The sequence below is a fragment of the Myxocyprinus asiaticus genome, chromosome 15, assembly GCF_019703515.2.
Source record: "Myxocyprinus asiaticus isolate MX2 ecotype Aquarium Trade chromosome 15, UBuf_Myxa_2, whole genome shotgun sequence".
Taxonomy (NCBI): Eukaryota; Metazoa; Chordata; class Actinopteri; order Cypriniformes; family Catostomidae; genus Myxocyprinus; species Myxocyprinus asiaticus.
Window position 1 is genome coordinate 41,059,417 of NC_059358.1, and position 24,370 is coordinate 41,083,786.

At 39.6% G+C, this 24,370-nt stretch overlaps 1 protein-coding gene across 1 annotated transcript in view; it reads right to left on the minus strand.

Moving 5' to 3' along the window:
* Window positions 1-24,370, minus strand: part of macf1b (microtubule actin crosslinking factor 1b) — a 95,539-nt gene that overhangs the window by 63,753 nt on the left and 7,416 nt on the right. The gene's annotated exons all lie outside the window — the stretch shown is intronic.

The following is a 24,370-nucleotide window of genomic DNA, read 5'->3' on the forward strand; positions in this document are numbered from 1 at the left end:
TGTGTGCTGATACTGAAACTATTATCTACATGTCTTCTATGTTTCAGAGTAACTGGTCTCAGTTATAAACAAAACACTGAAACAAAAAGCACATTCACAATAAAAATGTTTTACTCACAATAACTGAATTCTGAATAGCCTTCTCTCAGGCTTACATTAAATTGGCAAGATGTCTTAATTAATTTAATGTTCTTAACTAACATTAGCTGAATTGTGAATGAAGATTGTCCCTTTTTCGTGGAAGCGGTCTCAACTTCAGCTTCAAAGGTATTCTCAATAATTTTTTCCTCATTAAAATGTTTTACTCCTAAAGAAATGAATATACATTTTTAAACACTTGTATAAAATCATGAGCACTCACATGAGATGAAGACTCCAGTAATATCAGTAACTTGATAAAAGTTTTATTCTACATGGGGAGGGTCCATGATGGGGGCTGCCTTGTAAGAATCACATGACCAGTCGAATACTACTCGCTTAATCTCAGTAACTGCCCTGTTTTTTTTAACAGTTTCACTCATGGATTATATGAATCATGGTTGTCAAGCTGTGTTTCTTTCACACACAGCTTGAGTTGTAGGCATATTGTCTGGTGTGTTTTCCCACCCCTTTTTGACAAGAAATAATCAGCCCTGCCCTGATCACCAACTGTTTTTAAGTTTTTAAATAATCGACCGATGTCCGATAGCGCAAAGAAGCCTCATGCTCAAGCCCTTACTTTATGGACAGCAAGCCAAATTTGTTTACCCATAACAATCTGTTTACAATTTCCATTTAAGGTGCAAATTTATATGCCTAGTTTGCATAGAAAAGAGATATGTGTGCTTTGAAAAGAATGACAATGATTTAAGTACTCATGCTGAAGCGTTATTGCAGTTCATATTACATCTCGTTAAACTAAATTGTGGGTGGTTTGTGAAAATAGCTGAAATCCCGCATGAAAATTGTTTATTTCTCAGAGAAAAATTAGACAATTATTGATGTGTAATAAAAGTACAGAGCTATAAAATTAATGTTGATATAGCATAGCTCAGATATTTTGGTCTCAGAAGAATTTTATGGAAAAAATGCCTGCTAAATACAGGTAAATGTAAACTTGTGTTAATTTTAAAATCTCTGGCATTTGATTGCAGACTTTGGTATCCTGGCAGATTCGAGAATATGCGTGAGACATTGTTGAGATCTCTCTTGAACTCTAGAGGTGACACGTGAGATTTCCATTAAATCTCATTGCTGTCTAGGAGAAACATTTGAGATATAAAAAATAATAATAATTCTCAGTTGTGATTTTTTTTTTTTTTACCTAGGTGTGATTCTTTCTTTCATAGGAGTGAGATTTTAGATGACTTGCACATTTTAAAACTTTTTGTACAATTTGAACAAATTCTTGAACTTCCTGTTTTAAAGAATACAATGACATTTTGACCCTTTGAATTGGACATTCCAGGCACTATAAGCTGGACCGTTGTGTTTGGACAAAGGCTAGTGTAGGTAATACAGAGCTCTGTTGAGTGGAGATTAGAGGGTATGATAATTGGACCAGGTGATCTGGGGCCAGTCCAGGTCATTCTGGATCACTGCATGCTAATGACGGGCGCTAAGAGAGCTGGCTCCAGACTCCAGACAGACTCAGGATTTCTGGATCACTGGAGCAGAAGAAGGTGAATGAGGTTTTGTACTTGGTGAATTGTCATCAATAACACGTGACAGGAAATATTAACAATCAATCTGATGGTCTGGACGTTGTCACTGTCATAAACTGATTGAGTCACTTTTTACAAACAGATCTGCTAAATAATAATTAGGAGCTATTTAATGAATTTAAGAGGCTTTGTTCAGAATGGAATACTAGCATACTAATACAGAATACAGCCTACTTTATAGAGCCTATTAATAGAGCCTACTATCACATACAGTATGGTAGTTTGCCATTGTATTGTTGTCACTTGACCATATCAGGATGCATTAATTGATAGAGTGGCACCCAATTTTTGTTTTGGAAATAAAAACTGTAATTTGCATTTTTAATTCTATTTTGTATAAAAATGTCTTAACCATTGGCAGTCAGATCAAATCATGCGTCAAAAAAGAAATCTAACAAACTGCGGCAGATATTACTTCCAATTCATTCATCACACTGGAAATGGTTGGTCGATGACAAGCGCATTGCATTATGGAATACAATATTCCATACAGTGTGCTTTACTGTACGGTGTACATTTTAGCAAATGTATTAGCTAATCTGGGTATTAATTTTACATACTGTGTACATTATACCTACTGCTATATACTGAAGAAAGCATGAGAATAGCCTGGTAGTATGCTATTCCAAATATAGAGACTCATAATCTTTATAGAGTTATAAAGATAGAGTTTATGTATTAGTAATACATTTTCTCCTGAGATGTTTCTTAAGTGGTTTATGCATTGAGCACTTTAAAAGAGATATTGGTAAATACTCTCTTTAAACAATATGGCTTTTAAGCAATACTGCTTCAAAAAGCCATAAAATCTATAGAAAGATAATCAGTATCAAACAATATCACCACTGACAAATACTCTGCCTCTAATCTATTTTAATTATATTAACTCACCCATGCCTGGCCTAAAGCCCTGATGGATTACATGGAAAGGGTGAGAGAGAGTTATAGGCACAAAAGTAGAAATAGTCACTGATTTACGACCAGAATCATCTCCAACTCTGACCACTACTTTGTATTAGAATACAAAGATTTACAAAAATGTAGACAAGGTGTAAAATTGGGGGTTTCCATGGAGTTAGAGGTGACACAACATTCTACACCTCCATGTTCGACAAGAGGTGAGACCATCTTTTACAAATGAACTTCTAAATTAGCTACAGTATTTACCCTGCTAAAAATATCAGCATAAATCCCTGTGCTGGACCAGGCTGGTTTGATGCCAGTCAAGCTGGTGGATGATGTTCACCAGCAAAATTTGACCAGCATGGTTTTTCTGATAATACTGGTTCACCTTATTGGAAAAGCTAATCAAAGAAGCTTTGTTTGAAAACCAGCACACCAGCATCCAATGGGTAACAGTTTTTATTTTTTTATTTTTTACCAGGGTCAGGTCAATCCCTACATGAATTGAAGTAATCGTTTATCTAAAGCTCATGATAAAAGATACAGTAAGATCCTCTGTGGAGGTGAGGGTGTGGTCGAGTGCCCATCTGGAGAGAGAGAAAGCGGTAAGGAGGTCCACCTGAGATGAATTGCTACTAATTACCGTTTCTATGTTCGCAGTGAGAGACGGGGGAGATAAAAGCGACCCAGTCCACAGAGAGAGAGAGAAGAGTGGCACACCAGTGACTGTGTGTCTGCGATCAGAGAGTGCTCATGATTGTTGCTGAAAAGCTGGACTTTGTTCAGTGCATGCTGAAAAGCAGTCTTATTTTGTTTAATACAAGCTGGAAAGCGATTTCTGTTTTATTTCAATAAAGTCTGACTCAAATGGTTCGTGGAAACCGGCTCCCGCTTCCTCCTTTATCTGCCTGACAACGAACCTTTGTTACATACTCCTTTGCATATTTGTCAGGCTGAACCATAATTCCACTTAACCTTACTCTAATGTGGTCTGATTTAAGACCACCCCAATTAACCTCTTGATATTGATTTATGAGTCAAGTCACAGACTGGCCCCCCAGCGAGAGAGATTAACCACTTTGATAGACTGTTTCATGCATCAACAATCCATGAACCATACATTTTCCTTTCCCAGGCTAATGAAAATTGAGTGAAACTTAAAGATTCTTTTGTCACATAATAGTATGGACTATAAAAGTATCCTAAAACACAGAGGGCATAGATCTCCGTCTACCAGGGAATGGGACTGGGTATTGTGTTAAACAACACTAATAATACCATTCCCTAATCTGACCTCAATATGGCAGCCAGATGGTGTATGCTGGTGTCATGCCACATTTAGCTGGTGGATTAACTCATATCCAGAACAGTGAGAGTGGTAGCTCTCTTGAGACGAAAGTCTTGTTATGGATTTCCTAATAATTATAAATCAACGGTCTCTGTCTAGCGGAGTTTGTGCAGCAATCATGATAGTGGTCTAATTAACAAGGAGAGCTGTGTGCTCACCCACTAGACACTTACGAGTCTCTGGTGATATTAACCAGACTCTACCGCATATGAAAATTGTGTGAACTTTCAAATGTATTGTATATAGCTCATAATAATGCATTTTTCATGTTTTTGATATGTTTTAGTAAAAATTATTTCATATGCTACTGTGCTAAAATACTGAATGTAAAAGCTGATTGAAAAAACGTATTAATAATGTAGAAATCGCTAAATGGGTAGTTCTGTTTTGTTATTATTGATATGTTGATTATAAAGTTGTATCTGTTTGAAACGAATACTGAATCATGGCTATGTAAGGGAAAGTGTACATTGTAGTTGCTGTAACTTGTCACCATTTCTTTTAACCATTTTTAATCACCCTTTGCCTTTACTATTTTTTTATTTTTTATTATTATTATTATTTATTTTTACTTTTCTCCCAATTTGGAATGCCCAATTACCACTGCTTACTAGGTCCTCGTGATGGCACGGTTACTCACCTCAATCTCAGTTGCCTCCACTTATGAAACTGTCAATCTGCGCATCTTATCACGTGGCTCGTTGTGCATGACACCACGGAGACTCACAGCATGTGGAGCCTCATGCTACTCTCCGCGATACATGCACAACTTACCACGCGCCCCATTGAGAGCGAGAACCACTAATCCTGACCACGAGGAGGTTACCCCAGTAACTCTACCCTCCCAAGCAACCGGGCCAATTTGGTTGCTTAGGAGACCTGGCTGGAGTCACTCAGCACACCCTGGATTCCAACTCGCGACTCCAGGGGTGGTAGTCAGCATTAATACTCGCTGAGCTACCCAGGCCCCTGCCTTTACTATTTAACTTAAAATGGTCATATCGTGTGAAAAATTACATTTTACAAGTATCACTGCATAATTTTTTTTTTTTTTTTTTTTTTTTTTTTTTTTTATTAAAAAAATTCTTACTAATAATTTTATTTGATTTTCTGGTAAATAATAATAATTAAATTACCTGAGAAGCAGAATGACATAAAATATTACTTCTTGTTTTCAGAGAAATCTAACAAAATTTGGTGTGGTTTATGTTTAAAACAAGAAGAAAAAAAAAAACTATTTTCCAATGGGGTAGGAAAAATAAACTTGTTTTCCCTTTGAATCAAGTTTTATTTTCTTATCCCATTGGCAATGTTTTTTTTTTCTTCTTGTTATATGCACATATACGCTACTAAAGTTTGTTAGATTTCTCTAAAAAAAAGACAAAATATCTTATGTAATTTTGCTTCAAGTACATTTATCTTGTTTTAAAAAAGTTTAGACATTATTACTGAAAAAAAAAAAAAAAAGATTTTTGAAATTATTTTTTTGCAGCATTCCATATAATTTCTCCATTAATATGAGTTAATAAAATCTGCATGCACAATAATGATAAATTTAATTACATTTAATTAAGTAAATACATTGACATTTAAAATAGTTTGAGTGTAGTCTATGACACTGCAGGACATGCCAACTTCCCCAAAATATTTAATGTCAACTTCTTAAATATATATATAAAAAAAATTGCACTTGATGGTTTTTGTTAATGCAGTTCAGAGTAAGACAGCAGCTGACTATGCAATTTCAAAAAATGATACTCACAGTAGAGTAGAAGCAATTTCAACCTCCAGCAAATGAACTAAGTACAACCAAAACCTTCTGTCCCAAAAATGTGCCAAAATGCCCTTAAGCCAAATCTGAGTGGTTCAAATAGCATCACTGACTCCCTGCATCTCAACCAGTTGGTGGTTTCATTGAAAAAGTTTGAATGAGCCCACCACAGACTGAAAGAGGTGACGGTTGTGGCCGTTGAGATTTTGGTGGTGCATACTTACCCCTGTGCGCAGAGGAGGACAAACGGCTAACTAAACAATTCCACAAGTTCCTCCGTCATCATTCAAACAGGAGAACAAAAAACCTGTCTTCCACCGGCATCCTTTAAGTGGCCTTCCATTTCAGCGGGACAGACGTAGAAACACACAAACCTTCGCATTCACTTGCTCAAACAAGACTTCACTTACTCACAAATCCTGCTTTACACACACACACTTTTTGCAAGATGACCCATGCTTTTCGGTCGCCCACAGCCACAAGCAAACAATGTCCCTGTTTCCCTCCGGCTCCCCCCTCCCAACAGTGGTATTCTCTCGCTCTCTTGCCTTTGTTGTACACTCAGATAGAGGAATTCCTTGCTGAGGCAACTGAAGGGATGTGAAGCTCTCACTGAAGTCCAATAGTTCCAAGAATTCTGTGCGTCCAACTCCAAGATACCGTATATTCCCTGTCTGTCAATTTTGGTAGAGTGAAGGTAGGTCTGTGAAGCCTGTTGTGTGAAGTGTTGTTTCTCTTGTGCCAGACATTTAGACAGTGGAGAACTCCCCTCCCAGTGTTAGCCCCTCCCCCAGGTCCTCTTTTGGCTCCCAAACTCTGCTTCTAATAAAAAAGTATATGAAAAAGCTTTCTAAAGACCCCCAGGCTGCTCCCAAAACATTTACATGTTAAGTTACAGCTGCCTCCAGCCCGTTGTGCTCTCTCTCCGCTTTCCCCCCCTGCGGGGCAGACCGAGGCGGGCCACAAAAGGAGGGACCCCCAACCCAAGTATCCCCACACACAAAACCCCCCATCACTATTCAAAGCCCCTGCCACAGCTACAAAGACGACTAATTACTGTAAGACATCTCTGATTACTTTGAAAGTAATTTGCAGACCCAAAATTGCCAAACAAACAAAGAACAGTGGAGGTATCGGTAGAGAGGAAGGACTCGGAGGCGTTTGACTAAGTTACATGAGGTTGAATCTGCACTTTTCTGCTCAAATGCTGTTTAAGAATGGATGAACCTACCTCCATAATGTCTAGGTGTCAGATCTCAAATAGGCTCCTGATTGGTTCCCATGGGGAAAGAGAGTGAGGACAGGTGTATAGCAGGTGCACTGGGGCCTTGGGGGGTTGGGAAGCAGAGGATCAGGTGTGTAACAAATCACACACACTCTCACACACTCCTCCCCCATTATTTTCACACGAAGACTCCTCTGCCCAACACCTGCACTGTTACTTGGCTTTACCCTTTGTCTCAGGAAAGACAGAATTACTCAATAGAACAGGATACCAACTTATGGGAGAGAGAGTGAAAGTGTCGGTGCAACCTCCTGTTATGTTCAGGTCATTTTTGACCAGTTACGAGTTAAAAACTAATCTTAATCTTGTGTTTAGTTCAAATGCATTTGGATTCTCCACAACAATGAAGTAATGAATAGGTAAAAAACAACACCAACCTTTTTTAATGATACTTGATAACATTTATGCAATGTGAGAGTGTTTTGGGTGATACTAGGGTGTTGCTAGGTGGTTGCTAGGGCATTACTAAATGGTTGCAAGATGGTTGCTTACTGGGCCAAGTCAAAAGAGACCATCCCCAAGTCTCTATGACATCCTGATCCCTGTATGCATATATATATATATTAAAATAAAATCCATGATTCAGTATTCCTTTCAAACAGATACAACTTTATAATCAACATATCAATAATAAAATAACAGAAAGGTTAAACCAATTTACATACACTGGCCCCAAAAAGTATTTGGATGCTTAAGCCACACTTAAAAATGTATTAATGCAATATTAGGTAACTAAATACCAAGTGGCATTTATTTTAAACAAATATAGCACAAGCACACTTTAAGCAAAACGTTTCACAAAAAGAAGTGTGTTATGACACTTTCTGGTTGTTAAACATTCATGGAATATGTTCATAATTAATGTGCTGAACTTCACCTTGGTTACTCAGCTAGGACACCTGTGTGAACTTAAGGGGAACTGACTTCATACATCCACAAAAAATCACTGCAACACCAGTTGATTAAAGCTAATGCAATAATAAAAAAAATGGTTTAGCGAAGTGAAGTTAGATCTGAGAAAAGTCCTAGCAGCATATGATTACAGATGCCCACTGGGTTTGATATTTTGTTATCTGATGCAGCGACACGCAGACATTTTTAAGAGCGGCTTAAGTGTCCAGATACTTTTTGGGACCACTGTATTATTCAACTTAGTGTAATATACCAAGGCTTAGAAGGAGCTAAAAAGACATCACAACATAAAACATGCCAGCTTTGATCATGAATATTAATTATGTGGCACAACGTGCTGAAAGGTTGAGGCTAGGAAATCTACCAGGGCATGATTACCGCTTACCACTTGCACGTTCAGTAGTGGCTGAAGCTAGTGGTTGATACTCGTTGGGAGATGCCAGTGCTTGGTTTTAGAGTCAATTAGCGTGATTACATGTGCAATCTTACACCAATTACACATATTAATATGCCCACAATGTGTGTGTTCATGTAAACGCCTTCATCTGCTTTCCATTATCGGGGTATGGTCATAAATGTTTTAAGCATTAACCGATCAACACAGGTAGATTTTTGCCCATTACCCCGATTTCGCGTTGCATGTAAATACCCTTTCCATCATTCTTACTGGCTTATCCAATGTGTGCAAGTGCTGCGCATGCCTGTTTACATTTTGACATCAAAAGCAAATTTTAACCCAATGATTTATGTAAACGCATGTAAGCGTTACTTGCATTGCCAGTTTTATTTTGAGTAAGCTGATTTTTGGTGGTTATCAGCCTATTGATGTGCTTACAAACATACTCAATGTTTTATGTGGCTGGCAAAAAAAAATATTTTTCCTTTGCAACATAGTAAAGTAAAACAAAACTAAAATGTGGTTGTCTCCCAAATAACAAAAGTACCTTACATTAATGATCCCTTTGTTAAAGGTGCACTTAGTAATTTTTTCAAGTATGTCAAAGTGTCTTACATTGGCTTACACTGACACCTAGTGGCCTGGATGCTGCATCATTCAAACACAATAGTTTTCAGTCACCAATGCCATTGTAGAAATTCACTATCATTAGTAATCCAGGATTAATTTAATCTATGAATGAAAGTGTCCAATAACAGGGCAGCTACTGAGAGAAAGCGAGTAGTATTCAGATGGTCATGTGAACCAAACATGGCTGCCCCCATGAGGGCGCCCCCACCCCATGTAGAATAAAAGAGCTTTTATAAGGTTACTGATATGGCTGAACTCTTCACCTCACATGAGTGCTCATGATTTATACATACGTTTTAAAATTACTATTAATTTCTTTACAAGTAAAACTTTTTAAATGAATAAAAAAAATACAGAGTGCACCTTTAGTGGTTTATAAAGGGGTTCATTAATTACTACTAATTAATTTAAGAATGCATTATAAATAATTGATATGCAGTTATAACTGTATGCAATGAATAAAAAAGGGTAACCTTCATGCTATACTTGCCAATTTGTGAAATATTTTTAATTACATGTTATAAATGCTTGATAAATTCACTTATTCAACATTAATAACATATTAAAATGCACCTTAATGTACAATGGACACTTATGAAGCATATTAGTTGCCAACATTAGTAACCTATGTACAGTACATAAAGTTCAGTGTGGTTTAATGGTCATCAGGCTTTATTATATAATATATGCTGTGAATGAGCATGAAGAGATGAAAAGTGTTTTTGCAGAGGACTTTAGGTAACTAGGACTTGTTGGTGCAGCACTCAGAGTAGCACCATTCTTTTCACATTAACGTGACATTGAAAGTGACAACACAAGTGAGTCAAAATATTACAGTAATAAATATAAACATAAAATGACATAATTCCTCCTTTTAATCTCAATATAATAATCTATTCTTGCTGCATTGTGACATAAAACATGAATCAGGGTATTTTATGTTTTTGATTAATATAAGTATGAATAAGTATATTTATTAAGCATTTATAACATGTAAGATAAAAATGATCACTATATGGCAGGTTTTGCATGAAAGTCACCCTTTTTATTCATGTTGTATCAATGATTTAAAATGCATTTGTAAATTACTTCTAAATCATAAATGAACCCCTTTATGAACTCTTAACAAAGAGAACATTAATGTAAAGTGTTGCCGACATTTCTAAACTTCTCAAATTTGTGGGTAATGCAAGTCTGACAGTTAAAGGACCTGGGCTGTGGACCTGTGAGGTTCCTCCTGTAGGTGTGAATATGGTATTGTCTTGTTTTATTTATTTTCTCAGTGTGAACAATGAGTGTGCCCAACAGAAGATTGGGAACTGATTGAAAATATCAGGCGGTGTAAATGATCACAGAATACAGAGTTGGAGAATGTGTCTTTGAGATACTTGACCTTTAGTGTCAGGGGCTAGGGCGATGCTACAGGGCTGTGGCGGTGTGGGGTATCAGAGTGGACACCACCCACGTTGGCAGGGAGGGCCACGCCCACCAGGCTGAGGGGGATTGGAGTGAGAGGGGCAGTTTCCACAAAACAGAGATGTGGAATGAGGACCAGGGGAAAATAAAGATGAAAGCTTGCTGAAGAGAGGCAGAGTGCACACATCCACTTTATGATGATGAATGCATCTTTCTAATTCAGCAGGGACCTGCAGAAGAGGGGATGACATGGCCACTACACTAAGCACAGCACTTAAATTATTAACCCCTGCCCATCCCCCTATCACTACAGGCAGGAAAATAAACCAGACAAAAAGAGGAGACGGAGAAAAAAGAGACGCAACAATGCCTGTCACCCTGACTGTCCTGGGAAAGGGAATTCAGTGGTGTGATCCCATGAGGTCAAGTTATTTAACCTGACCAGGCTCTTAAAAAGAGAGAGGTCATCTATGTCTGTTGTGAGTTATGGTCCTAATAGAGACTTGAAATCCAGCGTAGAGAAGTATCTAGCCTATAGAAACACGTTAATATACCAGTTTTTCTAAATGTTTTCAGCGTGGCTCATTGTACATATTGTGGCAGTTTCCTGGTGAAATGAACACTAGAGGCACTACAACGAGTTTTATTCACTTTCACACAAATGACGAGTAAAACGGCAGATTATCAGTTCAAAAACACGTACTTTTCGCCCTGTTCCTCACACAATGCTATCTCATGACATCAAAACTGACATCTTACATTACATCTTTACTCTAGCGCATTGTAAGGCGATACAAATTTTACATTTGCATTACGTAACCAACTACATTTACAAGGTTTTTAAAATATAATCAAACTGAAAGAGCACATGAGTCGACACATGAGCCGAAAGTGTCATCGAAGCACCAAAAAATGACGTGGTTGCTTTAACAATTGTGTTTTTCATCTCACATTTGCTTTTTATGACACTATCGGCTAGGTTTAGGTTTAAGGTTTAGGGTTGGAAGGAGTATCTCGACCAGTACATCCTTTCTTTCTCTGCCCTTTAAGACAGAATCTTAAATATCATACACCAGTTTATCATATTTATAAGCATATCATTGGACAGCATGTATCACATCACACAGTCTTATTTATAGGGCGAATATGAGTAGAATGTGACACTTGGTTAAGTGGGACAGTTAAACTTAATTATCTATCATTATTCCATTAATACAAATCTGCATTAATTAATCCTAAACTGGTACAGGATAATAAAAACAATGCCAATGTTAAATTTTCAGAAAGTGCCCCACTTTACCTGTTTTCACCCAGTGTATCACCCTATAGCCTACATTATGTACCACACTATATAGATTTTTGCAAACTGTGTTTTAAGGCTCGTTAAAAGTTTTTCAGACTTTCAACAATTGTTTAGATTTATTTAATTATTGTCAATTTTTCTGAAAGTCATAAAAAAAGTCACTGTCATTTCCAGCACATCTCAAATTCTGTGTTGTGTTTAATAGAATTGTGCATATATATATACTGTATAAAATGAGGTGCAAAATTGTTTGGTATGGTGGAAATGATGGCACAACTGTGGGACATTCGTAACGTTTAAAAAAATGGATAGAAATCTGTTTTACACAAAAAATATTGAAATGGTTTATGTTTATTTCACTCTTTGTTTAGATTATCATAGTTTCAAACATGTAGTAAATTGTGTGTTTTTTTTTTTATGGGTATGAAGGCCTGGTAAACATTTACAATTCCGTTGTAATGAGACCTTCATATTACAAAAAGAAAAAAGTGAAATCGGTTTGTTAGAATAAAAATGGGACATTAAAGTGCCTAAAGTTGATGAAACACCCTGAATGTCTTGTATATACTGTATATTTCTATGAATAAAAATCCAAATACACCAATGGAAAACAAATCTAAAAATAAATTTAAGCATTATCCTTTATGCCTGTGCATTTGCTTTTATTGGGAGTCAAAAGCAAGTGACGTAACTATTCCCATGTCATGGCTGGGCTTTCAACTGAGAAAAGTAATTTCATGATATAACCATCCATTTTAATGTTATGAACAAATAATGTCAATGTAGGAATTATAAGAGAAAGAAAAGTCCATGTTTAGCACCGCTGTTCCTGCCACAAAAGCCCCAGTGTAAGAGAGTGAGAGACACCTGATCCCACCTCCATACATGAACATCCACTCAAAGGGCAAATCAAATTGTCCTCACTTTGTGACAGACTGTATCCTTTACCACTTAACATAATTTCTGGAACATTCACACCTAGAAAGCATATAATAAACAAAATGACAGACAACACAGAAGAGCTAAAAACTAATATATCTCAGAAATGTATTCCGCAGCTCACATGATATGATGAATATACATTGTGCACATTGGACTGTAAAGACTTTATAAAAGCCCAGATATCAGTAATAACTCAGCTCAGATCTATTGTCTGCCTGGCAGGCTGCTTTACATGTGAAATGAATGTGGCTTTTATGTTTAGGGAGTACCAGATGAATCAGCGTAATGCCAAATGGGTTGCAGATGTGGCCAAATTTGATCACAGGTCCCCAGTGCCTAAATACCCAGAGAGCACTAAAGTGGATTAATCCTGCAGCCGTGTTCTCCTCCCCCACCACTACTCCTCTCAAATCAAATAACACACCAATGGCTCCTCCAGTATATAATTAGCACCTCAGTGGACAGATCACACTCTGATAGAGAGGACCAGCCATGAGCTGTGTAATATAATTAATGAAAAGGTGCAGAAGGACCCACTCCTTTGTGTGGCAGAATCAAAGTTTTATTTCCCAAACACAGCATTGTGTCACCATAACGGTCACTTCCCAGAAGAGATTGGCAATGACTGGGTCAGAGTGAAGGGCTTCCCTGCTGGGCTTTTTTGGGATACTGGAAACTGGGCCATGACAGAGGATTAAAACAACAAGCAACTTTAACATTTCTACTGATTCATCTTTTCACAACTGTTAAAAGGATTTATGTGAACCATAAAGCTTAATGTCAGCTTGCTTTATATATTTTTTTATTTTACCAATTATGATATCTATTTCATGATTTTAGAAAGAAGTTGATAAAAAAAAAATTATTTTGTAAGGTTAAAATTATATATTTTTTGGAATATACACAAGCTGGGCCCTATGTGCCAAGCACTGGAGTCAGTTGTTTGAAAGGTTTTGGAATAGGGCAGACTGGGGCTAGTTGTCACACTTTTACTCAATTGAATGTTTCTCAGAGTAGGTTTATTTTTCAATTATTTTTAAAAGGTCTGTGGTCCCAGCTCACACAAACATAGCAGATGCAATATATGCACCATTACATTCATCTAGAATGTATTACAATATAAACACTACAAAGTAATACAGTATGAGCAGTAATTAATCGACAGTAGATCATCATTCATCGTTAGTAGATCATCAACAATCACTTTTTATAGGCTAATTGTCTGGTATTCAGGTAATCCTTTTTTCCTTTTCTCTATGGACACCGTCAGTCAAAATAAACAAGAATGTTAAAATTAAATTATGATTATATCTCAACATCAAAACTTCATTGAAGTGCTCATTTTTATAACATTACTTCAACAAACTGGACTCCCCTAAATCCTTAAAATAAAAACCCTCCAGTGTCGACCACATGGGAAGACTATTGGCAACTATTGGCATTCATTTTTAACGATAACCGATAGTTCCAAAATGCAACTATCAGCACTGATTAATTGGTAAAACCGATATATCGATCAACCTCTAAAAGATACAGTTCACTGAACAAACGTGAACCTTATGTGAAAACTTGTCGCATTATAGCGAGACATGTTGTCATACTATATGGGCCAAATTGTCACAATGCAACCTGTCATTAAACCAACGGTGTAAGTTTCATGAGAAATTTAGTGGGTTATTGGTTGAACACATTCCCCCATTACCCCCAGCACAACCACCAAAATCTATGCCTCTTTTTAAATTTAAACCTGCATTAAACAACTAATAATAGGCTTTTCAGAAAAAAAGTAAAACAGTTATGAGGATCAACACTATTTTTTTGCTTCATGAAATAAAATATTAAAACATTGTTTTGGACAACAAACATTGCAATTCATAAATTTTATACATTTATGACATTAAAACACATATGACAACATGCCCCAATAAATATATGAAAACATGCCTCAATCTGACTTCCATGAAAAATAGCTTTTGGTAAAAAACTGCCTTCATTATATAGCTGACCCTTGCCCTACTGTGTGCCACCGTGGTTTGATTATGTTTACTTGTTTACATAAGAGCTATAACAAAAATATGATATCTGTGAAAATTTCAAGGGTAGAGTTAAACTAGTGTTTTAAACCAGCATCTGCGATATTTGCATAATTTTACTTTTGACTCCAGGGCCTCTATTTTCGTGAACGTGCAAAGCACAACGACCATGCGCAATATCTTATCCAATTTTTGTTGGAGCGCTAATTCTAATCGCAATTTTCATGCCAGCACAAAGTGCAACTGGATGTGGGTGGGAGTGTTTGCGCTATTGTGGGTGTATGCACACACACTGGGTGTATTGTATGTTAATGAAGTGATGCAAAGTGAAATTTGCTATTTTCCTGAGAAATAGGTTGTTGTACTAAGACATTTGAAAACCACGTCTTAACTCAAAGCAAAGTTTAAACTCAGTTCCTGCATTTGCGGTTTGGAGATTCCACCAGCAAGCGTTAATACATTTTATGTCAAAACTCTGAAAATTAGTGGAACATCAAATTCTGTCCCTGATGATCAGAGTTGTATCCGTCTTATATGAAAACATTTATGAGATTTGCGTTTAACTATCTATAGGCCATGGTTTGTTTTTATATTTAAATTTACAATTGTATTTATGGTCTAATTTGTAAGCTAAAAGGTCTTTTTCCACCTGTTGTTATAGAGTGATTTTAAAGTCAATGCAAAATGGGCCGGTGGAAGAAGCTGGAGAGAGTAAAATGTTTGGAATTGGTAGGCTGTGATTTTTTGTCCACTTTATTATGTTGATTATATTTTATTTGTTAGAAGTGTCATTTGAATATAGAAATATTATTGGTTTAGTTTCTATAAATTAATGTAATTTTTCAAAATCAAAATCGACCGGTAGAAGTGAAGTGCGTGCAGATACAATCACTGTTGCTGGCCATGATTTGCGTGTCAGTAGATGAAAATAATTAATAATACTTACATCTACTTCCCTGCTTACTCTATAATTTAATGGAGCGTACAACCAATTTCTGATGAGAATCACATTTTCCATGCGTATAAAGGAGTGTGTGTCACTGTCATGGAAATATGCCAGACAATTATCAAGGACGCATTTCACTTCTTCGAATTCATTGCATACAGTCCATTTACACTATAAACTTCTTATGAATGTGCTGTCTTTGTTTATTTCGCTGGTGTCTGAGGGAATGAACTATATAATAGGATGCAGACGGTGAAATAACTAGAGAAAACCTCAGAATTAAATCACACTTAATCCAGCCCGTTTGGGCGTTGCGCATGCGATTTCACCAAGCTCACTTGCGCCTAGACTTAGCGCTTGCTTGCACGAAAATACCAAATCTTCATGTCCATGCCCACTGACTTTGCGCTTATGACTTATGCTGTGCTTAACGCTAGCGCTCTTAAAATAGGGCCCCAAATCTTATGGTTACTGAGATATAGCCCTTGTGACAACTAGCCCTTGTCTCCCCAATATGAAGTTATCACCAGCATTTTTGAAATGCTAGTTGATTGAAATAGAAGGTTCATGTTGAAGAAGCAAATATCTACTAAGTAACTTAAATATACAATTATGAATTTGACAGACAGTTTCATCCAAAAGACTTACAGTGCATTCAAAGTCAGTCTATGTCATACACTGTTGCTAAAAGAAAATGTAATTTCTTAAGTTATTCGAGGCATTCGTATTTTGCTATGCTCTGGCAAAGATTCTGCATGTCATTAGTATAAAATATTTATGTAGAGCTACTAAATAACAACATCTGAAGGAGAGTTTACTCTTTTAATGTACAGTAGAAATCTATGGTGTTACTCAGATAATATATTATATGTAAGTTGTTCTTGGAGGTGGTCTTACGGCTTTGTCCTCTCATAATAGCAGGTTGCTGTTAAAAACATGGTGGCCTACTCAGGGGAGTTTGGTTGTTGAACAGTAATTGACCGAGGTGTGGAGGTTGTGCCCAAACAGGATTCTGTCACCATTAATTGCTAGATTCAGACATCTGTTTGCCAGATGATCTCTGAGCTTCAGATGGGTCACATAATTAGCTTAATGTATGAAATCAGCCCTTGGTGCTCATCTGCAATTTGACATGTCATTTCTCTGTATGTTTCTTTGTGTAAAATAGCCCTCTGCCTTCACAAGTTACAGAGGAACAAATCTGTTTCTCTGAAGAGCAGTGCCCAGGAGAAGGGGCCCTGATGTTTGCCCACTGTCATAAAGAGTACAGACAGAAAAGAGGAGACCACGCTGTGCTGATACCCTTCACCCAGCTCCATCACGGGCCTGTTTGCAGGTTATGTGTGCAAGGCTTATTTGAGATGCAGACTGAGACACAAGCTCAGGATAAAGAGAGTTCAATCCACAGACACACAAAGACCTTCCCAACAGTTTACCATTAGCAGGAAGTAACTAATGGATGAGGCCCTTTGGGCAAGAATCAGACCCCATGAATTAAGCTGTTAAGTAACAAAATTGAGGAACGTACAAGTTTTAAGTTTTTAATGTTCTTGCATACAAGAGTCAGAGAAAGGAATTTGTTTCAATTATTACATCACAAAATATTCATAATAGTGATTAATGCTTGTTACAGTAAGCATCACTATTACTATTGCTCACACTTAGGGTTAAGGATAAGGTTTTGTGCTTCCTTGCAATAGTTTTCTGTTCCCAAACAATACGTTTTGCATTCCCTTGCAATAGTTTTGCGTTTCCTTAACAAAATGTTTTGTGATCCCTCGCAATAGTTTTGTGGTCCCTCACAAAAAGTTTTGTGTTCCCTCGCAATAGTTGTGCATTCTCTCACAAAAAGTTATGCATTTTTTCAAGTTTTGTGTTGCCTCACAATAGTTTCGCGTTCCCTCAAAAAAAGCTTCGAGCTCCCTCACAAAAGTTTTGCGTTCCCTTGCAAAAAGTTTCACATTCTCTCGCAGTAGTTCTGCATTCCCTCACAGAACGTTTTCAGTTACCTCGCAATAGTTTTGTATTCCCTCACAATACGTTTTGTGTTCCCTCACAACAGTTTTGCATTCCCTCACAAAAAGTTATGCATTTTTTCAAGTTTTGCATTCCCTCACAATAGATTCACGCTCCATCAAAAAAAGTTTTGCACTCCCTCACAAAATTTTGCATTCCCTCACAAAAAGTTTTTAGTTAGTCACAATAGTTTTGCGTTCCCTCACAACAAGTTTTGTGATCCCTCGCAATAGTTTTGTGTTCGCTTACAAAAGGTTTTGTGTTCCCTCACAATAGTTTTGCATTCCTTCACAATAAGTTGTGTGTTCCCTTGCAATAGTTTTGAACTCCCTTTCAAAAAGTTTTGAGTTCACTCACAGTTAGTTTTGTGCTCCCTTGTAATAGCTTTATCCATCCCTTACAAAAATTAACCTATGGTTATTGTTTTACTACAATAACCATAGTTCAACTATGATATGTGTAGTAAAACTATAACTATAACTATAAAACTGACCATGGTTCCCTATCTGTCACTCACTCGACATTGTGTCGATGTAGTGACAATAGGGGTCACTCTTGGGAGCCCGAGACACCTCTGGTCTTTGATAAAAGGCCAATGAAAATTGGCGAGTGGTATTTGCATGCCACTCCCCCAGACATACGGGTATAAAAGGAGCTGGTATGCAACCACTCATTCAGATTTTCTCTTTGGAGCCAAACGTTCATGCTCACTGAGCTGAATTCCCACGACTGTTCATTCAGCGGCTTCTCCCCCCTCTGCACTGGTGCACTGCAGAGAATGCCCCTGGGCGCTTCGGCAGAAATAAAAGAGTATATTTCTCTAAAAGAGTATATTTCTCTAAAGAGCGGCACACACGGAATGTCTTTTTAAAGACACGTCTTTCTAAAGATGCTTTTCCGATTGTGTGTTATTCCTGGTTGCACTCGTTATCTCTCACCTTCTGATGGTCACGATCACTGTCTTTCGTGTCTGGGCACTGCTCACACGGAGACAGTGTTCGTGGATGGTCATGTTCTCATTGCGAGGACATGTCCATGGCAAAGTTGCGGTCGCGGCTTGCCTTTGTAAGGAAGCAAGCCACCCCAGAGGCTCCCCGCCTCGGTCCTTTTACCCATGGGTATGAGGCCAGCGCAGCTAGCATTGAGGGCGATTTGGGGACCCCAATGGTACCGCCTCCGCCGGGTATCCCCCCACGGACCTCCCATTCCCCAGCACACTCGTCTGCTCCGATCGGGCTTCCGGATGAGTCCGCCGGCTCGTCTCACGGCGAGTTCGACCTATTATTCGGAGCCCGCGAAAGTGATGAGCTCTCGAGCGCAGCATCAGAGAGTGGGCTCATCCAGTCGGAAGCCTCAGCTGGGCTCCTCCCTTCAGGGACGATTGCCCAGTCACAGGCTGATGCGGAGATGATGACATGCTTTTCCGCGAGCGTCAGCTAGAGTGGAACCCTCTGCTCTCCCTGAACCCTCGCGGCTTGGTGATTGGTTCCTGGGCTCGTGGTGCCGCTCAAAGCCACGCCCCGCCCCCGTTCCTTTCTTCCCAGAAGTGCATGAAGAGCTGACAAGGTCGCGGGAGGACATTTTTACTGCCCGGTCCCGATCTTTTCAGCTTCTCCGCCCTCACTACCCTCGATGGTGGGGCGGCCAAGGGCTATTCGGCAATCCCCCGGTGGATAAAGGCGCTCGCGGTGCACCTATGCCTGCAGAGCGCCGCCACCTGACGCGGGTGCCCAAAGCCACCGTCCAAGGCCTGTAGGTTTACGTCGTCTCTGACGGCCAAGGCCTACGGTGTCGCTGGACAAGCCGCCTCCATCCTCCTCCATGCAAGTCCGCCAAGGCACTAAAGGAACTGCACGAGGGTAGTTCCGCCCCAGGATTGATGCAGGAACTGCGCTCGGCGACCGACCTCCCTCTCTGAGCGACGGAGGTCACGGCGCGGTCTCTCGGGCGGACGATGGCCACACTAGTGGTCCAGGAGCGCCACCTTTGGCTCAACCTGGTCGAGATGGGCGAGGCCGACAAGACATGGTTCCTTGCTGCCCCCATTTCCCAGGCAGGCCTATTCGGCGACAACCTCGAGGACTTTGCCCAGCAGTTCTCGATGGTAGGGCAGTAGACAGATGCTAGCCGGCATATCCTGCCCCGGCGCGGCTCAAGATCCCGCACCCCATCTACTCATTGCCAAGGGCGTCCCCCTGAGGTGACTGTACCGGCTCCGCCACAGCCCGCCCAGAACCCGTGAAAGGCTTCAAAGCGCCCTTGAGACGGGTGACCCAGGGACAACGAAACCCACTGCTCTGGAGCTGGTAAGCAGATCTCTCCATCTTTTTGTTACCTTTTGCATTTAATTGCGCTGCATGTGGCTGCAGTACTCAAGAGCTCAGCAAGAGCGGTTTCCTTGTCCCTGGGTCATGTATCCGGTGTGCACGTATCTGGTACGCCCTGACCGAGACCCCCCTTGGCATAGACGCACTGGCACACAGCTGGCCCCCTGGCATACACAAATATGCGTTTCCCCCAGTGATCCTGCTTGCACAGAGCCTGTGCCTGTCATTGCTGTGTCCGGTGCGCGCTTTACGCATCTATATGGATCGCACGCAAAGCTTTAGAATCTCTGAGCAGCTCTTTGTCTGCTTTGGTGCACAGCGGAAAGGAAGTGCTGTCTCCAAGCAGAGGATCGCCCACTGGCTCATTGACGCCATAACTATGGCATATGTCGCCCAGGACATTCCGCCCCCGGTAGGGCTACAAGCCCACTCTACCAGGGGTGTAGCGGCTCCCTGGGCCCTGGCCAGGGGTGCCTCTCTAACAGACATTTACAGAGCAGCGAGCTGGGCAACACCCAACACCTGTGCAAGGTTCTACAACCTCCGGGTGGAACTGGTTTCATCCCAGGTAGTGGCACGCAACACAAGTGGATAAGCCCGGGATAGCTGGACGGGTGTATTGCTTGCACATAGCGCCTTCCACCTCCCTTGGAGCTGAAGACGTGCGCCATTAATTCCCAGTAGTGTTCACAAACTTTGTTCCCTGTGGCAGTCGAGTGTTCGGAGAGACTCGCTGCCGGCCCAGTACACGTGCGAACTAAGAGTCCTGTTCTGGGGTAGGTGCTCCGCATGTGGCGGTTCCCTGCTAACCCCATGCGATATATGTCTTCCGCTAATTCGTTTCCCTGTTGGCAAACTGCGTCTTCCTTGGGTAGAGCCCCTCTGCCCAAGTCTCCATGTTTGTAGTAACTCCTCCCCCATTGGGCAGGATCTACCTTGAAGACTCTCCACATGGTTGTAAAGACCATGTGATGTATTTTTCCACTTAAATATCCCCCCCTCTCTTTGGGCGAGGTGTGGTCTCCGCGGTGTCTTCCCCTTGGGAGGGACACCCCCTGACTAGACCTGGCGGCCCAGTCAGATAATCCCCCTTGTTTTTTAGGGAGTGGAAAAAAAGAAGGGGAAAAGAGGCCACGACTGGGTTAAGCCTGTCTCTATCTTTTGGGTAGTCGACTTGTCCCCAAAAAGGGCCGTTTCACACTCATAACTTTGTTGGGGGAGGTTACGTGTCGACCTGGTGTGCTGGCTATGAGGCACACAGTAGTCTGCCCACCACACACCGCCAGTTCACATAACACAGTTCAGCCAATTGTGGCATTTCGTATAGGGACCCCTAGTGTCACTACATCGACACAACGTCGAGTGAGTGACAGATAGGGAACATCATGGTTACTTGCGTAACCTCCGTTCCCTGATGGAGGGAACGAGACGTTGTGTCCCTCCTGCCACAACGCTGAACTACCCGCTGAAATGGCCGGATCTTATATCGGCTCCTCAGCATAAAACCTGAATGAGTGGTTGCATACCAGCTCCTTTTATACCCGTATGTCTGGGGGAGTGGCATGCAAATACCACTCGCCAATTTTCATTGGCCTTTTATCAAAGACCAGAGGTGTCTCGGGCTCCCAAGAGTGATCCCTAGTGTCACTACATCGACACAATGTCGAGTGAGTGACAGATAGGGAACCATGGTCAGTTTTATAGTTATAGTTTTACTACACATATCATAGTTGAACAATGATTATTGTAGTAAAACAATAACCATAGGTTAATTTTTGTAAGGGATGGATAAAGCTATTACAAGGGAACACAAAACTAACTGTGAGTGAACTTAAAACTTTTTGTAAAGGGATGCAAAACTATTGTGAGGGAACACAAAACTTTTTGCAAGCGAACACAAAACTATTGCGAGGGATCACAAAACTTGTTGTGAGGGAAAGCAAAACTATTGTGACTAACTAAAAACTTTTTGTGAGGGAATGCAAAATTTTGTGAGGGAGTGCAAAACTTTTTTTGATGGAGCGTGAATCTATTGTGAGTGAATGCAAAACTTGAAAAAAAGCATAACTTTTTGTGAGGAAATGCAAAACTGTTGTGAGGGAACACAAAACGTATTGTGAGGGAATGCAAAACTATTGCAAGGGAACGCAAAACTTTAAAAAATGCATAACTTTGTGAAGGAATGCAAAACTATTGCGAGGGAACACAAATTATATTGTGAGGGAATACAAAACTATTGCGAGACAACGCAAAACTTTTTGTGTCATTGGCCTTTTTATCAAAGATCAGAGGTGTCTCGGGCTCCCAAGAGTGATCCCTAGTGTCACTACATCGACACAACGTCTCGTTCCCTCCATCAGGGAACAGAGATTACAAAAGTAACCATGACGTTTTACTAAAGTAACCATATTTTAACCATGATATTTGTAGTATAGCAAAATAAATAATTAATTAAAACCAAAACTATGGTAATAAAAATTCTAATCATTCTGCTGCAAAATGCAAAACTTTTGCTAGGGAATGCAAAACTATTTGTGAGGGAACGCAAAACTTATTCTGAGGGAATGCAAACCATATTGCATGGGAACCCAAACTATTTGTAAGGGAATGCAAACCATTACGAGGGCAAACTATTGGGAAAGAACACAAAACATTTTGTGAGGGAACGCAAACTATTCCGAGGGAACGCAAACCAATGCTAGGGAATGCAAAACTTTTTGTGAGGAAATGCAAAACTACAGTATTTCAGAAAATAAAATTTGTCCCTTTCCTCTAAGGAGCTCTGTAGTTTTCACCTGGTGGACAATAAAATGAAAAAAAGTCCCATAGACTTACATCAAAGGAGAGACCTGAGCCATTTCTAGGGACCAGAATATCATAAAGACTTCGGGGTGGGCTCTTTTGACTTGGGCCAGTACAAAACCACCTAGCAAACACCCAGAGCACACTTCTAGCCACCTTGCAAATGCCTGAGCAACCACTCAGAACACCCTTGCAATTACAGTGCAATCAAAATACCCCAACAGCCACATAGCAACACCATAACAACCACCCAGAACACACAAGCTTCTCTGCAGCAAGATTTGCATGAGCAAGCTCCATTCACATTGACTATGTTCCTGAATACACTACATGGACACCATAAACAGTGGACAGCTCAATCATATGTTGATGCAATTTAGAAAGTGATGAGATTAAACAGAGAACTACAACTTTTCTATTGTGAACAGATAAGAGATCTCCCACTGTAGACCCTGTGTTTTTTTTCTTACTTCTCACCCTCCCATCTGAGTGTAATGTGCTTTCAGAGTGTTCTCTCATGTGTGCACAGGGCCCCAGCACAAACCTGCACCCCACTCTCCTCAGCCACTCTTAACACAAAAGATCTTGCCTCCTCTGAAGGGCTGCACCTCTCTCTCTCTCTCTCTCTCCTTCTCCTCTCATAGGCCAGGGCTCTAGGCCTCCTGGGCTTTGGGGGTTTATGGCTATAGCTGGAGCATATTCTTTCAACATATTTGATAGGGATGCTTAGCCGAGCACCATGGGGACAGTGTGTTACAAGCCTCAAATCACCGCCTTTGATCAGCTTTTTTTCTCATCAGAGAGGGTTTTTTCTTCTATCAAAAAGGCCCCTGCCCACACAATTACCACTGAACCGAAGAGCTCTAGGAAATTCATCATGTTTTCAGGTACAGGATTTCTGTTGTATGTTTGGTAGACAATCATGGTGATCATGTTTAAAGATCACTGATTCTTAACTATTTCAACATACTTATATACTGTCTTAGAAGAATCTCGTCGTGTGAATCTCACAAAAACCTATCCAGGTTTACGTTTCACCCCATAATCAAAAGAAGAAATGTAAAGAGAGAACAAAGAGAATGAAGACTTTAATTATTTATTGCAGTGTGACATTAGTTTCTTAAAAAGAAAAAAAGAAAAAAAAATACATCATTAAACACACATGAGAAAAGGGAAGGGTGGAAGTGTGCTTCATTGTCATGAAAATAATGTCAAAGGTAAAAATAGGCATAATTTTCACTAAGCAAAATACAGTTTCTTATTCCTTCTGTTGATTTTGAGGTGAAATATGACCCCATTTTTTGAGAGTCATCCCTTTACAAAGTATTATGTCATTAGAAATGAGATATCATACTTGTTCAACACAAGGCCAAAAGAATAATAATAATAAAAAAAAAAAAAAAAAACATGGGTGGAGGTCGATTAAAAAGAGGATGAACAATAGGACAAAATAATCATATTAAAAGCTCAGGCATATTCAATATTCAATAAAAAACAACAACAATAATAAAAAAGTATAATGTGTAACAGAAGAGAGTGAAATGAAATGATGACCATGAAATGGAAGTTGTGTATTTGATTGTATATACAGTGCAGTCCAAAGTCTGAGACAACATTGAAAAGATGGGATTTTTTT